The 6,347-nt window shown below is 42.0% G+C and overlaps 1 long non-coding RNA gene across 1 annotated transcript in view; it reads right to left on the bottom strand.

Annotated features, from left to right (window-relative positions):
• Positions 1-305: 305 nt before the first annotated feature.
• LOC116688530 (uncharacterized) overlaps positions 306-6,347 on the bottom strand; it is a 12,837-nt gene continuing 6,795 nt past the window's right edge. The window contains exon 3 of the long non-coding RNA XR_004331791.1: positions 306-319. This is a non-coding gene — a long non-coding RNA (uncharacterized LOC116688530). The remainder of the gene's footprint in view (positions 320-6,347) is intronic.

Below are 6,347 nucleotides of genomic sequence, written 5' to 3'. Positions count from 1 at the left end.
GCCTTTCATACACCATCCTCTTTCAAAGCATCATCCATCTTTCAAGTGTCCATCAGTGATTCATGCCAGGCTGTAGGCTTCCGCCATTGCTGACGTGAGGGATTTAACGTCTATGAGTCTGTATGAATCCAGCTGGTGGAATCACAGATCCCCCCTGGTGTAACAGATAAAAAGGGCTATGCCTGATCCATCAAAAGCAGAAAGTTTGATTTAGACATAAGATTTTTTTTTTTAACAAAAAAAGGGTTATGTTACACCTTGACATTGTTTTTGGCAATGTCGGTCCACCACTTTGGTCCAGACTGAAATATCTCAAAACCTATAGGGGTTTTAATGAAACTTCTTTCCCACATTCATGAGACTATAGCAGACGGACATTAGTGGTCCCCTGACTTTCCTCTGGCACCACCACGGGGTTGACATTTGTACTTTTGAGTGAAATGTTTCGGCAACTGTTGAAAGGATTGTCTTGACATTTGGTACAGACCTAACGTCCCCCTCAGGATGATTTGCTACGACTTTGGCCATCTCCTGACTTTTCATCTCGCCCCATCATCAACTCAAAGCCGCGCTGTGTCTCACATGACTGGAGACTCTTCATCCCGTTTTCCTGTGTTTTGGGTCAGAGGTGGTTGTGTAGTATGGTCTTGGTGGGTTGGGGTATCCAGAAAGGACTTTCATGTCCACTTGTTTCGATGTGTCCAGACCCTGCCTAGCCTCTTGTCCACCTAGAGTGTGCCCAGACTCTTTATTAGGGAAATATTGGGTGGTTTAACCCTTGGGTTGTCTTCCTGTTAACCATGAACTTGCCCTTCCAGGTCAAAATTTTAAAAAAAAATTCAATGTTTTTGCCGTTTTTTCTGATTTAGTTCTCACTTTTTCCAGCTTTTGGCACTTTTTTTTAAATAACCTGAGCTGGTTTATTAATTGGTTTTTACACTGATTCTTGGAATTCATGGTCAACACACCTCATTTATATCAAATCATTGATTGATTGATTGATTGATATCTTTATTTCAAACATGCAAGAGAAAGTGTATACAAATAAAATAAATGCATACGTTATTAGTTTAAAAGGCAGAAATTATGAATTATTTTAGCTAATAGTAAAGATCAGAGGATGTTGAGTGGATCGCAGATGGGTAGATGTCAAAGTTTAGTCCGGATACTGTTTTGAAACCATTAAAAAAATAATTCAAATGCTATAAGATTCCATAAAACACCCAAAAAATTCAATGAAAGTAGTTATTAATTGTACCTGAAGAATGTTGTATGGTATTATCCATGTTATTTTTGAGCAATTTGGTTGAAAGAAATCCATATTTCTGATTTAAACACTTAGAAACGGGTCAATTTGACCCGAGGACAACACAAGGGTTAAGCCCTGCTGGCAGATCCAAGAGGATGCATGTTTATTGTACCACACAATAAGAAAATGTTGGAAAAAACCCAACAACAAATATATAGGGAACAAAAATTTGGCTAATTCGATGACCGTCTGTTCACATTTTTACCACTGGGAGAAAAGCCAAAGAAATGTATCAAATTGAAAATTGAAGTTCATCCTCTGGGAAGATTAAATATATGCAGTAGGCGTACATTTCACGGCACTGATCCGATACACCAAATCAAGATTGGTGTCAAAACCTATTGCCTGCATCTGCTGTGATTTGACCAACTCCCAGTAAATAGTTTGGCAATGTTTGCCACACAATTCTGCCCTCAGCTTCATTTAGTTAATCACAATTTCCAGAAACAGTTGTAGTGTGGTGTGGCTCACACTATTTGCTCTAATCAATTTTTTTTTTAAAGATGAATTAAAGCCAGAAAAAGTTGATAGGAAAATCTTTTCTTAACAGACTCTTCTCTAACACATGCAACATGACATCAGGACTTTGTGTTAACATACACGCCGACTTTCTTAAGCCAAATGGCGTGTTGTCTGTAAGCATTTAGAGCTGTCCAGGTGTGTATGTCTACGCTGTTTACAGGTTGAGTTTAGGAAATGAGACACAGTACACAAAGGAAATGTGACACGCGGGACACGTTCCCCGGTCTCCCGGGTGAAAGTCCTGTGTTTTACCTATCCACCAACCTGACCAACCTCCCTACGCGGATTCCATACTACTCGCTACGGCCTAAATTAACACACAATCGCAAGGTAATGTATGTCAATGGAGGCCAAACGCTAAAAAGTGAGTAATACAAATTGGATTGGATTACATCCGCCATTTCATGAGATCAGTCTGGTACACGATGATGGTGCATCTCTTGTGCTTGATGCATTTTAATGAAGAGTGTATTACCTCAGCCCCCAGACCCCACTGTTTGTGGTCCCGCTTCAGCTGCTAGAAGAAGCCTGGAGGCCTTCTTTGTAAACTCCCAAACCAGTTTTAGGGAGGTTATTGTCTCGCTCTTCGGTGTAAAGATTGCATGCTTTAGGCAGCCTCCTGACTGTTTACTGCACTGCTGTGTGTGAAAGAGACATAAGTGACAGCAGAAACCAGTGGATTTAATGATATTGAGAACATTTGTTTTTTGTTTTTGTGTAGCATTTCAGAAACCACACTGTGCCCGTAGTGCTGTAACTTTCTTTTTTTTTATCTCTTCTGTTCAATATTTCTCGGTATTCTTTGCCAAACGCTGTTTACATCTTGTCTCGTATCGGTGCCTTTTTTTTCATTTGTTTTTTTGTCTGTCTTCATTATTTTCTTGTTGGCATCCCACACAACTCTCACAGATTTTGTTTTCCCCACTGTCACTGTCATTCCCAACGAAATTATTTCACATCCACGTATTGAAAGAATATCTCTCAGCAGCAGCAGGACACCTTTAGAAATGAGATGAAACCTCTCTATGGGGTGTTCTGATGCAAGGACTGACTAAAGGTGTATATTTATTTGTCCTTCCTCCCACACTCCGACCTAAAATCCTTGGCTTCCTACTGAGCCATCTGTTTTTCTGCAGGGCTGGAAGAAGCCGATTCAAGTCTTTGGTCAAGCACTCGCCCGACTCCTGGAATGAAAAGCTTGTAAACGAAAAAGGAAATAGCATTAAATTGTGAGGGGAAAGTCAAAAGACCCTGCATTTCTATCTGGGCCATTTCAATGTATAAACTGGACTAGCTGTACCATCGGCTGATTTGTCCACAGAGATGCGAGTGATGGCTGCTTTTGCTGCAGTGCATGACGGCATGAAACTCCTAATTTCTGAGAAACATTACCAATATTAAGAGGAAACAATCTTTTGTTTCTTTAAGCCAATGAAGTAATTAACTTGTTATCTTAATGGGGGGAAAAAAGCTTTTCATCATGAGATAACGGCATTAAAAAACATCGCAAGCACGGCTTGCATAATTCCCTGCTCGCATGAGTTACCTTTTAAAATTAACTGTTTGTTGTTGCACAATACTACACATAACTATTTTATATCACAAGTCAGAGCAACACGAGGGAGGAATCATACGCAACAGATATGCATGTTGGGCTTGATGGGGTGTCGAGATCAGGAAATGATGGAGGCTTCAAAGATGATGAGTCCAAAGATTGCAGATCCTTTGCAGCTTTATTCAAACAGTGAACAAACTTTCATGACACAATGAGCCGCCTCTGTACACACACGGATATCTATACACAAGTAACCAATGGACATCAGAATGACTGCGTTTCTTGTAGTCTTCTTGTCCGGCACCAGTCAGTTGATCTATTTCTGTGAGACAGGGTCACCCATGAAACGACTCCTTATTTGTGAGACACTTCTATTAGTTGGACACATTTTGATATATTCCTGCAACCTAGTGTCCACTTCCCGCTGACTCTGCTGTGAAAGCTCCCTCTGAATGGTTAAATACATTTTAAAACTTGTATGCATGGAAACCAACCTATCAAGGCTCTTTTGAGAGAAACCATCCCAATTCAGGAACCTAACGACAATCATGCAATTATCTGTGCAAGATTCTACAATACTGATGTTGATTTAAATTCATTATGATACACACAAACTTTTACTTTAACACTTAAAGAAAAACTAAGATTTCAAGTACCAGGAAGTTCACTCCACATGAAACTGGAATCTGGAATCAAGCCAACTAGAAGCTCTTTTGAATACATTAAACTGGCGCAGTTTTCCTATAACAACATTTAGTAGATAGTCTGACACATCTTATCACTGTATTCTATATCTAATATGGTATGGAAAGAAGAAGGAAGAGAAGAATCAAAAACAGTGTAAATGTGTGTTGATATGTATGTATTTGTGTCTACGATGTGTCAAGGGAAGCATACGATTTTGTATTTACAAAAAGATAAAAGTAGAGAAAGGGGGTTGGATCTTGAAGTTGTTTATGAACGTCTTCCTACTCCTTTTTGAACATGGGAATTTTTGTTTGAATGACTTTCAATTGTTTTGGAAGATTGTGCTGAGAAGTACATGACCTTATTTATCTGTAATTTTAAATATATATGTATGCCTGAATGCATGAATATACAGCATAGTTTACATCTTCAAATAAACTTCTACTACTACTACTATTACTGTGTGACGCTCGGTGACAGATCAGACTCAGACTCAAGACTCAAATAATGCAAACTGGTTTATTAAAGTGGGGGGAGATGGGAAGTGGGGAGGCAGATGCCGGGGACAGGGAGGAAGAGACTGGAAGATGGGGGAGTCTCGGTGGCGAGGATACTCGGGGAAGCGTGGGGGAGACGCTGGAGCTGGGAGCGGAGACTGAGGCAGGCAGAAGCAGGGTGGTGTGGGCGGGGGCCCGAGGGGAGATGCCAGCTGATCGGAGATGGAAGGCGGGAGTGGAGACAGTAACTGCAGGGAGAAGTTCAGAAACACTTGAGAAATAAAGAAGGCCTGCTGGGAGTTTCACGAGGGGGGTGGAGCAACGATCAAGCCGAGGTGGTTTTAAAAGCCGGGGTTGAAATTCTGATCTGATTGTAGATGGAAGGCAGGTGAGAAGGTGCGTGTGGGAGAATCAGGTGTGCGGGGTCAGCTGGCAGCAGCAGGAGGGAGAGGGGAAAAAAGGAAACAGTAGAGCCAAACGGCAGGTCAACAGAAAACTAACAGTGGAAAAACGTAGATAGAAAAGAGGAAACAAAACAAAAACTCACGGCCGGCTGTACCCCAACCATCACACAACGTTATTAACACAGTCATATCTGTGATGGGGTGATGAGGGGAGGACCCAAATACGGTGAAAAGGAGGGAGGCAGGAGCAGGCAAACAAGGCTTTATTGCAGTTCTTTAACAAAAAAACAATCCGCTAGAGACACAAAGTCCAAGGGAAAATCCAAAATCCCAAAACAGACAGGCACAAGAGCAGGGGAAAATGCAAAAAACAGGAAACTTCACTGGGAAAAACTCAAGGGGAGATCAGGAAGCGTCGATGCAGACATGTGGCACAGGCAGACTGAAAAACAAGGATGATCCAACAAGAGGCAGAGGAAACACTGGGGTTAAATACGAGAGGTAACGAGGTAATGGGGAACAGGTGAGACGTCAGGTGCATCACATTAGGACAATCAGACAAGCACAACGCAAAGCTAGACGAGACTACACGAGACAGGAAACTACACTATCAAACTAAAACAGGAAGTAGAACAAACAGACACAGGGGAACACAAGACAGGACCGGCAACACAAGACCACGGAGAAAACAGACAAAAACACAAGGAGGCCAAGGAAAGAGAAAAAAAAACCCAAACAAAACCCCAAACCACAACAATATCATCGATATGTTATTGAAATTGCATTGGAGGTTCACCAGCACCTTTATTGTCTTGAGTCTTTTTACACTGCCTTGCTGCAAAACTGGGTGGTAGTATCTCAGTCAGTGGGGAGTTGGGTTGGGATCCGAAGGGTTGCTGGTTCAAGTCCCCATATGGACCAAAGTGGACTGGTAGCTGGAGATGTGCCAGTTCACCTTCTGGACACTGCCAAGGTGCTCTTGAGCAAGGCACCGGACCCCCAACCGCTTGGGGTGCCTTTTCATGGGCAGCCCCCCCACTCTGACATCTCTCCATTAGTGCAGAGGTACTGAGCGTGTGTGTGTAATTCAGGCCTGTGTGTAATACCAACAGAGTGTAAATTGTAATTTCCCCTTGGAGGATTAATAAAGCATACATTATTAAAACTAATTCATTTTCGCGTGACAGTAGATATCTGAACTCAACATAAAGGAGATGGACAAAATAATGTGAACACACAATATAATGTAATTTAATATCCCCAGAATTATACTGCTAAGGGTGGCCGGGTTGGCTCAGTTGGTAGAGCAGGCGCACGTTCACATAGAGGTGTGTGCCTCGAGTCCGACCTGTGACGATTTCCTGCATGCCCCC

The sequence above is a fragment of the Etheostoma spectabile genome, chromosome 4 (assembly GCF_008692095.1).
Source record: "Etheostoma spectabile isolate EspeVRDwgs_2016 chromosome 4, UIUC_Espe_1.0, whole genome shotgun sequence".
NCBI classification, from domain to species: Eukaryota; Metazoa; Chordata; class Actinopteri; order Perciformes; family Percidae; genus Etheostoma; species Etheostoma spectabile.
The sequence above is the reverse complement of the archived record's forward strand: the minus strand, read 5'-3'. Positions and strand labels throughout refer to the sequence as shown.